Consider the following 11,029-nt stretch of genomic DNA (forward strand, 5'->3'; position numbering starts at 1 on the left):
TTCTGGAGCCCAGGAGTTGACGATCAGCCTGGGCAACATAGTGAGACCCCATCTCCGTCTCTACTGTACTTTAAAAATAAGTAAAAGAAAAAGTACGTTTCCTCATGTTTATTTACAGTGAATCCCCTTCTCCTACTCCTAGCCTCTGGCAACCACTGATCTGGTTACTGTGCCTATAGTTTTGCCTTTTCTAGAATGTGATACACAGACACACACACACACACACACACATATATTTTAGACAGAGTCTTACTCTATCTCCTAGGCTGGAGTGCAGTGGTGCAATCTCAGCTCACTGAAACCTCCGAGTGATTCTTGTGCCTCAGCCTCCCAAGTAGCTGGGATTACAGGTGCCTGCCACCATCCTGGCTAATATTTGAATTTTTAGTAGAGATGGGGTTTCACCATGTCGGCCAGGCTGGTCTCGAACTCCTGACCTCAGGTGATCTGCCCACCTTGGCCTCCCAAAGTGCTGGGATTGTAGGCGTGAGCCACCCTGCCTGGCCCGGTACATGGCTTTTGAGGTCTAGCTTCATTCTCTTATAATAGTGCTTTGGATATTCACCATGTTGCTGTGAGTATCAGCAGTGTGTTACTTTCTATTGCTGAATGGGTATCCTTCATCACATGGTTATATTGCCATTTGTTTATTCTCCAGTTGATGGACATTTGAGTAATTTCTGGTTTTTGGCTGTTATAAATAAAGTTACTGTGATCATTCATACAAATCTTTGAGTATTCATATTTATATTACGTATTTAGTCTGGAAATTATGCAACCAAAATATTAGTGTAAAATTTGATTCTGGGCTGGAAATACCTCTGAGGAACCTAATATAAGCAATGTACAATGTTTCTGGAAGGTCCCATGCCAACCTAGGCCACATAGGAATCTCCCCTACAAAAAATCAACCAAAATGAAAATTTACTGGACATAAATGAAGGCTTATAGTCCCGATACTTTAAATAACAAGATAATCTGGTAGAAACCATGAATAAATTTTTTTAAAATAAATTAGTAAATTATTTAAAAAATATAAAAAAGATTCTGTGAGAAAAGAACACATAAAACTAAAAAGTCACTTCTAGAAATGAAAAATATAATCAACGGAAGTGAAAAATTCGGAAAATGAGTTTTTAGTTTTTTTAATTTTTAATTTTTATTTTTCTAAAGACAGGGTTTCACCATGTTGGTCAGGCTGGTCTTGAACTCCCGACCTCAGGTGATCCACCCGCCTTGGCCTCCAAAGTGCTTGGATTACAGGCGTGAGCCACCATGCCCGGACTGGTGAATGAGTTAAAAAACAGATTTACGGTTAAACAACAGCTGAAGAGAAAAGACGTGCACTGGATGATACTCTTAAAAAAAAAAAGCTTCAGCCTTCTAAAGTGTCCAGATTACAGGTGTGAGCCACTATGCCTGGCCTGGAAGATACTTTCAAGAAACTAACGGAAAACAGTCTAGAGGATACACATAAACACACACACATACACACACATACACATAAAACAATGACTAATATGGAAAATACAAACATAAATTAGTACTAAAATTCTGGAGAAAGGCCCTGTGTGGTGGCTCACGCCTGTCATACCAGCACTTTAGGAGGCCGACACAGGCAGATCGCCTGAGGTCAGGAGTTTCAGACCATCCTGGCCAATGTGGCAAAACTCCGTCTCTACTAAAAATAAAAAATAATTAGCCGGGCCTGGTGGCACGTGTGGTAGTCCCAGCCACTAGGAAGGCTGACCGGGGAGAATGGCTTGAACTGAGAGGCAGAGGTTTCAGTGAGCTGAAATTGCACCAATGTACTCCAGCCTGGGCAACACAGTGAGACAACATCTCAGAAAAAAAAATTTTTCTAGAAAAACCACTTGTAAACCAGAAAGGATAGTAAAAAGTAAAGTTTTTTTTTTTTTTTAATGTTTGTATTATTCAGAAAAATAAAACAACTGATTAATGTTATATTTTGTTAAGTCAAATATGAATATTAAAAAATAAATATAGCCAGGGTGGTGGCTCAAGCCTGTAATCCCAGAAGTCTGGGAGGCTGAGACGGGTGGATCACTTGAGATTGGGGGTTCGAAACCAGACTGGCGACCATGGCAAAACCCATCTCTACTAAAAATACAAAAATTAGCTGGGCGTAGTGGTGTGTGCCTGTAGTCCCAGCTACTTGGGAGGCTGAAGCAGGAGGATTGCTTGAACCTGGAAGGTAGAGGTTGCAGTGAGCAGCAATCGCACCACTGCACTCCAGCCTGGGGACAGAGTGAGACTTTGTTGCAAAAAATCAAAATGCATATATATATATACACAGACATGAAGTTATACATACACAAAAAGCTCCAGAGGCAGAAATAGGCTTCTCTGCCTCTGGAACTTTTTGTATTCCTTGCACTGAGGGATATACATTGAGGGGCACACACACACAAACACACACACATACACACACCACACACACACACGGAGAACCTACTTGAAAATCAGAGAAGTGCAAGTTAAAATAAGACGTCATTAGCCGGGCGCGGTGGCTCAAGCCTGTAATCCCAGCACTTTGGGAGGCCGAGGCGGGTGGATCACGAGGTCGAGAGATCGAGACCATCCTGGTCAACATAGTGAAACCCTGTCTCTACTAAAAATACAAAAAAAAAACAACAACAACAACAAAAAAACTAGCTGGGCGTGGTGGCGCGTGTCTGTCATCCCAGCTACTTAGGAGGCTGAGGCAGGAGAATTGCCTGAGCCCAGGAGGCGGAGGTTGCGGTGAGCCGAGATCGTGGCACTGCACTCCAGCCTGGGTAACAAGAGCGAAACTCCGTCTCACAAAAAAAAAAAAAAAAAAAAAAAAAAAAAAAAAAAAAAAAAAAAAAAAAGACGTCATTTATATCTGCCAGTGAGGCAAAAATACAAAGCAGAGGCGCCGGGTGCTGGGGTAACCACTTCACAGAGCATTTCTGCAGTTCCTGCTAATTCAGAGATCTACAACCTTTTATATACTTAGTCAGTTTGTGCTGTTACAACAAAATATCATAGACCTGGGTAATTTACAAGCAATAACAATGTGTTTCTCATCGTTTTGGAGACCAGGAAGTCTGAGATCAAGGTGCCATCAGGTTTGGCATCTGCTGATGGTCTCATCTCTCTGCTTCCAAAATGGCATCTTGTGGCTGTGTCCTCACACGGCAGGAGAAGTGAAAGGGAAAAGGAAATTGGGGTGAACCCACCGTCTTGAGTCCTTTTATTTATTTATTTTATTTATTTATTTATTTTTTTTTTTTTGAGACGGAGTTTCGCTCTTGTTACCCAGGCTGGAGTGCAATGGCGCGATCTCGGCTCACCGCAACCTCCACCTCCTGGGCTCAGGCAATTCTCCTGTCTCAGCCTCCTAAGTAGCTGGGATTACAGGCACGCGCCACCATGCCCAGCTAATTTTTTGTATTTTTAGTAGAGACGGGGTTTCACCATGTTGACCAGGATGGTCTCGATCTCTCGACCTCGTGATCCACCCGCCTCGGCCTCCCAAAGTGCTGGGATTACAGGCTTGAGCCACCGCGCCCGGCTTGAGTCCTTTTATAAGGGCACTCATTCCATCCATGAGGGTCCACCTTCATGACCTAATTACCTCCAAAGGGCACCACCTCTCAGTATATCACACCTCTCAATATTATCACATGGTGATTAACCTTCAACATACCAACTTCAAGCACACATTCAGATCATATAATATACATTACACACGACGGAAGATATCTCCTCACCTTCCTCCTCCTTCCCTCCTCCCCCTCCCCCTCCTCCTCCTCCCTTCCTCCCCTCTCCTCCCCCTCCTCCTCCTCCTCCCCGTCCTCTCCCTCCCCCTCCCTCTCCTCCCCCTCCTCCCTCTCCTCCTCCTCCCCCTCCCACTCCCCCTCCTCCTCCCCCTCTTTAGAGAAGCGGCTCTAAAAATGTCATCTATAACTGTTGGTGACCCTTACGAGTCTTTTGGTAGTTGGTAAGGTAAAAACTTTCCGTAATGATACTATTGCAGTCATTTTCACACTCATTTCTTCATAAGTAAAGCTTTCTAGAGATTCCAAGATGAATGATGACAACATTGCTGGGACGGTTAATGCACTGTGTGCAGTCAATTCTTGTTTTACACAAATTTCTGTTTTAATTTCTAATATAATAAATACTGATAGTTACAATCCTCATAAACAAGAGTTCTTTTGGGTACTGAAGAGTGCTAAGGTATCCTGAGTCCAAACAGTTTAAAGAGGAAGTTTTATTCGTGTGTACAGGGACAGATGCAGAAGAATGCTTACTGCAGCCTTATTTGCAGTTGTAAAAAGGTGGCCACAGCCTAAATGTTTATCCATAGGAGAGAAGACAAAGAAATGGTTTTAGATTTTCTTTTCTTTTTTTGAGATTGAGTCTCGCTCCGTCTCCCAGGCTGGAGTGCAGTGGCGCAATCTCCGTTCGCAGCAACCTCCGCCTCCCGGGTTCAAGTGACCCTTCTGCCTCAGCTGGGACTATAGGCGTGGCACCATGCTCATCTAATTTTGTATTTTTAGTAGAGATGGGGATTTCACCGTGCTAGCCATGATGGTCTTGATCTCCTGACCTTGTGATCTGCCTGCCTCGCCTCCCAAAGTGTTGGGATTACAGGCATGAGCCACCCCACTCGGCCTAGATTTTTTTTTCTTTTCTTTTCTCTTATCTTTCTTTTCTCTCTTCTCTTTCTTTTCTTTTCTTTCTTTTTTGAGACAGGGTCTCACTCTGGTGTCCAGGCTGGAGTGTAGCGGCACAATCTTGGCTCACTGCAGCCTTGACTTCCTGGGCTCTGGTGGTCCTCACATCTCAGCCTCCCAAGTAGCTGGGACCACAGGTGCACGCCACCACAGCCAACTAATTTTTAAGAATTATTTGTAAGGCCAGGTGTGGTGGTCATACCTGTAATTCTAGCACTTTGTGAGGCCAAGGCAGGTGGATCACCTGAGGTCAGGAGTTCGAGGCCAGACTGGCCAATATGGTGAAACCCCGTGTCTGCTAAAAATACAAAAATTAGATGGGCATGGTAGTGAGGGCCTGTAATCCCGGCTCAGCTGCAGACAAGAGCAGAGGTCAGTGGAAATTTTAAACAACTGAGATCAAGATGCTGAAGCATTTCTTTGAGGAATAGTCACAGGAGATGAAACGTAGCTTTACCAGTACAATCCTGAAGACAAAGCACCATCAGAGCTATGGCTACCAAGAGATGGAAATGATCCAGTCACAGCACGAGTGGACTTGTCAAGAGCAAAAGTCATGGCAATAGTTTTTTGGAATGCTCAAGGCATTTTGCTTGTTGACTTTCCGGAGAGCCAAAGAAGGATCACATCTGCTTATCATGAAAGTGTTTTGAGAAAGTTAGCCAAAGCTTTAGTAGAAATACACCCAGGAAAGCTTCACCAGGGAGTCTTTCTCCAGAATGACAATGCTCCTGCTCATTCCTCTCAACAAGCAAAGGCAATTTTAGAAGACTTCCAATGAGAAATCATTAGGCGTCCACTTTTCAGTCATGATTGGGCTCCTCCTGCCTTCTTTTTCTTTCCTAATTAAAACAAAGTCTAGGCCGGGCGCGGTGGCTCAAGCCTGTAATCCCAGCACTTTGGGAGGCCGAGGCGGGTGGATCACGAGGTCGAGAGATCGAGACCATCCTGGTCAACATGGTGAAACCCTGTCTCTACTAAAAATACAAAAAATTAGCTGGGCATGGTGGCACGTGCCTGTAGTCCCAGCTACTCAGGAGGCTGAGACAAGAGAATTGCCTGAACCCAGGAGGCGGAGGTTGCGGTGAGCCGAGATCGCGCCATTGCACTCCAGCCTGGGTAACAAGAGCGAAACTCCGTCTCGAAAAAAAAAAAAAAAAAAAAAAACAAAGTCTATAAAGGACACCTATTTTTCTTCAGTTAATAATGTAAACAAGACTGCATTGATATGGTTATATTTCCAAGATCCTTAGTTCTTTAGGGGTGAACTAAATGGCTGGTGTCATCACTTACAAATCATGGAGGTTATGTTGAGAAATAATGTTTAATTTTTTATCTTTTCATTCTTTTAAAAAATTTTTAATTTTTTTATCTTTTCATCCTGTTTTTCCATGAACTTTGCAAAGTCCCCTTGGTTGTTTTTGTTGTTCTTAATTTTAAATTTTAAAGTAGAGACAGGGTTTTGCTGTGTTGTCCTGGCTGGTCTCGAACCTCTGGGCTCAAGAGATCCTCCCACTTCAGCCTCTCAAAGAGCTGGGATTACAGGTATGAACCACCATGCCTAGCCAAAGCCCCCTGGTCTAATTGGAGTTAGGGAAGGCTTCACAGAGGAGGTGGCATTTTTAAACTGGGTTTTGACAAATGAGGTTTGTCAAAGGTAATCGCATATGAAAAGACCTCAGGTGTCAGAATATAAACTAAAGAATCTAAGTAATACAGAATAGCAGAAGTCAGACATTTAGAAATAGCACATAATCACGGATAGCTTTTTAAACAATAGTGATGAAATGACTAATTTGGTGAAAAACTGCTATGCAGAAAGATAAATATGAGCTAGGAACTCTCAATAGACTGTTTTTTGGCCTTTATTGAATGTCACTTTAACAACGCTATCTTCAGAATTTTATGCCGGGAATCTTTTTCAGGAATGATACACACACCTTGCCATGTTACCTTGGCTACTGTGATATTTACTACGTAACAATTTCTTTTATTTCAAATCTTTAACATCTTTAAGATGAGTAAATAAAATTTCTAAACCACTAATGCACTGGCTTAAAAAAATTTTCCCTCTATTTTTAAAACCAAACATGTACACCCCGGATTGGCATTTAGATGAGTTTAGGGTAAGCAGATAATCAATCATAGGAAGATAATAGACTTCAGTGATATTGCTTTGCAAGGTATACACTCTGATTTATGTTAGAGAATTGTTGTTTATGATACCTTTAAAAAGTTTGTGATGGAATAAGGCTTTTATAGCAAAGCCCCAAAGAGAAAGCCATTATTTATTTATTTATTTAAACAATCCATTTAACCTCATACTGATTAAATTTGAATGTTTAGAATTGTTGCCAGTAACTGCAGCTTATATAACTTATAAAGATAAATACTTGTCAGCTGATGAGAATATTAACCAATGGACAATACAGACTTTGGTTGTTGGTTTCAAAACTCATTTTTGGTTTTGAAACTCATTTTCAGTTATGCCATTTAAAACTTACAATTGCCCACCCTGTGAAAATTTTCTCCAGCTAGAGGGTTAAGAATATTATGTTGGCTGGGCACAGTGGCTCACGCCTGTAATCACAGCACATTGGGAGGCTGAGGTGGGCACATCACGAGGTCAAGAGATCGAGACCTTCCTGGCCAACATGGTGAAATCCCGTCTCTACTAAAAATACAAAAATTAGCTGAGCATGGTGGTGTGTGCCTGTAATCCCAGCTACTCAGGAGGCTGAGGCAGGAGAATTGCCTGAACCCAGGAGGTGGAGGTTGCGGTGAGCCGAGATCGCACCACTGCACTCCAGCCTGGCGCCTGGTGACAGAGCGAGACTCTGTCTCCAAAACAAACAAATAAAAAAGAATATTATGCTACTTGCAATTTACTTAACATATTTCCAATAGTGAAAAAAAAAAAATAAAACCACTTTTAAGTGTCCCCAAATGTGTTTCTTTCATTATAGCTTTGATGAGTATGCCAAGTCAATGTGTGAATTGTACATAAGAAATTAACCCATGGAGGTATTTGTGACACTTTAATTCCTTCCACTTCATTTCCCCCTTTTGCTTCTTGTCCACCTTGGTGCTTAATCCCACATCAGCCTCCTACTGTAGAGAACGCATAGAAGTTATTGACTGTAGAGAACAGTCACTTTTTCTTGATACTAAATATACTACGGTCTCCGTATCTGTGCCCGTTGGTCACGCCCCTCCTCATGTTGAAGGCCTTGCCAACCTGTGCTCTGGATCAGCTCGTTTCCCCCTTTCCATGAAACTCACACTGCTATTTCTATTTTCTCAAGCATATTTATCCTTTTTCTCAGTTACAGTTCGTTTAATTTAAATTGTATTTATTTATTATTTTTTTGAGACAGGGTCTTGCTCTATTGCCCAGGCTGAAGTGCAGTGGTGCAACCTTGGTTCACTACAGCCTCAACCTCCCGAACTCAACCAATTCTCCCATCTCAGCCTCCTGAGTAGCTGAGACTATAGGCGTGTGCCCCCATGCCTGGCTTTGTATTATTATTTTTCTCTTTTTTGTAGAGATTGGGTCTGACTTTGTCGTCCAGGCTGGTCTTGAACTCCTGGGCTCAAGTGATCTTCCTGCACTGGCCCCACAAAGTGCTGGGATACCAGGCTTGAGCCACTGCACCTGGCTCAATTACATTCTTCTCATCGATTTGTAATCATGCTTAAGTACATCCAATTAAAAGCAAACAAACCCTCGTTAGATCCTTCATTTCCCTGTGAGCCGCTGCCTGCTGGTCATCTTTCTTTCACAGCTAAATTACTTTAAAAAGTTGAAAAGTAACGTGATGCTTCTGCTTGTTTTTTTTTTTTTTTTTTTTTTTTTTTTTTTTTTTTTTTGCTTAGGATTGCCTTGGCTATATGGGCTCTTTTTCAGTTTCTTTCTTTTTTTTTTTTAAACATCATTTACATTTATTAGTGTATAAATTAACAGTCCAAATGGAATATTTTGATATTGACATTTCATTTTGCTAACAGTGTTTAAGCTTAATCACAACAATTACAGAATTTTGATTGTCAAGAAATAGCCAACTGAAGGAATAATTTCTAAATGGTCAGTACCTTTAAGGGGCTAGCTGAATACAGAGTAAATACTTCTCATGCCTGTAATCCAAGCACTTTGGGAGGCTGAGGTGGGAGGATTGCTTGAGCCCAGGAGGCTGAGGCTGCAATGAGCTGTGATTGTGCCAGACCTGTACTCTGAAATCTTTATCATACTATTTTTAATGTATGAAATACTCTGTTTATTAATATATGTATGTAAATAGAATACATACACACCCACCCACACCCCTAGGTCAATTTCTTAGGTCTAAGTTGTGGCTAAATTCACTTTTAAATACAAGGTTCCAAGTATCCAAGTTGCTGGGCCAGTTGTCTGTACCTAGAACAGCCTTTTTTTTTTTTTTTAAAAAAAACCTCTTAAGACCCCCTACTTGACCAGCTTGAGTGAATTTCTATCATACTATTTATCACAGTCCAATGACCAGTTTATTGGCCTCCCATTAAAGTGGGGGCTCCCTGAGAGCAAGGACTGTCATCTTCACTTTGCCTTGAAGAGTAGACATAGGTCCCAAATCATCTGCTAAATGAGGAATGAACAATATTAATCTTCAAATGGTGTGTCTGCCCATAATTAATATGCAAATATTCTAAACTATAGTCTAATTTAAAATCCCCATGTTTAAACAAAAATTATACCAAGGCTTTGAGATTTAGCTTGTGCTAAATCATTTTTTAAAACTGTAACTCTAAGGCATTTTATTATAAAAAGTTAATACTCATATACATAAAGTAATATGTACTTAAAATTCATGATACATTTACTTCATTTGTTAGCTTGACCTTCTAGTAGATCCTTAGCTTCATTGATTTTGGCTGCTATGTAAGGAGATCCTCCTTTGTCAGGATCATTTAAAAGCATAATTCGTCCATGAGCATCGCTTATTTTCCCTTTATTGGCAGTAGGGCTTAACACCTAGTATTAATGCTGCTTCCCGTTTTGTCATTTTGGGTTCAAACCCACCTCTGTAATAGCCACCACTGAAGGTAGATTTTGGTAGACTTTGAAAAACTTGTTTTACTTGAGGCTCCATATGCTTCATGGCTTGCAAAACATAACGGCCTGCAAATCCTGCAGCTGCAATGGTCAGTCCAACTGCTACCATTGTACTGGCCATGGCCTCCGCCGCGAGCCCGGCTCATTCCCGCGCAGAGGCCACAGCCCTCTTTTTCAGTTTCATACGAATTTTTTTTTTTTTTTTTTTTTGAGACGGAGTTTCGCCCTTGTTGCCCAGGCTAGAGTGCAATGGCGCGATCTCGGCTCACCGCAACCTCCGCCTCCTGGGTTCAGGCAATTCTCCTGCCTCAGCCTCCTGAGTAGCTGGGATTACAGGAACGCGCCACCATGCCCAGCTAATGTTTTGTATTTTTTAGTAGAGACGGGGTTTCACCATGTTGACCAGGATGGTCTTGATCTCTTGACCTCGTGATCCACCCGCCTCGGCCTCCCAAAGTGCTGGGATTACAGGCTTGAGCCACCGCACCCGGCCCTTCATACGAATTTTTAAAAAAAATTTTTTGAGATGGAGTCTTGCTCTATGCACTCCCTGACTCCCGCCCTGACCCCTCACCTGGCTGGAGTGCAGTGGCACGATCTCAGTGTACTGCAACCTCTACCTCCCAGGTTCAAGAGATTCTCCTGCCTCCACCTCCTGAGTAGCTGGGACTACAGGAAAGCATCACCACACCCAGCTAATTTTTGTATTTTTAGTAGAGACAGGGTTTTGCTATGTTGGACAGGCTGGTCTCGAACTCCTGACCTCAAACAATCCACCTGCCTCGGCCTCCCAAAGTTGATTCCATATATATTTTAAATTACTTTTTTTCTAGTTCTGTAAAAAATATCATTGGTAGTTTGATAGGAATAGCATTGAATCTATAAATAGCTTTGAGCCGTATGACCGTTTTAACAGTATTGAGTCTTCCTATCCATGAGCATTTTTGATTTGTTTGTGTCACATCTGGTTTCTCTGAGCAGTGTTCTGAGTTGTCATTGTAGAGATTTTGATCTTTCATGTCTGTAGTTAGCTGTATTCCTAGGCATTTTATTCATTTGCTGGCAATTGTGAATGGAATTGCCTTTCTGATTTGGCTCTCAGCTTGGCTGTTGTTGGTATATATGAATGCTAGTGGTTTTTGCACATTGATTTCTTTCTTTTTTTTCTCTTTTCATGGTTTTTTTTTTTTTTTTTTTTTTTTTTTTTTTTTTT

The 11,029-nt window shown here is 41.7% G+C and overlaps 1 pseudogene; it reads right to left on the bottom strand.

Annotated features, from left to right (window-relative positions):
• Positions 1-9,585: 9,585 nt before the first annotated feature.
• On the bottom strand, positions 9,586-9,971 carry LOC104652915 (mitochondrial import inner membrane translocase subunit TIM14 pseudogene; annotated as a pseudogene).
• Between the last annotated feature and the right edge of the window lie 1,058 nt (positions 9,972-11,029).

The sequence above is a fragment of the Saimiri boliviensis genome, chromosome 14, assembly GCF_048565385.1.
Source record: "Saimiri boliviensis isolate mSaiBol1 chromosome 14, mSaiBol1.pri, whole genome shotgun sequence".
NCBI lineage: Eukaryota > Metazoa > Chordata > Mammalia > Primates > Cebidae > Saimiri > Saimiri boliviensis.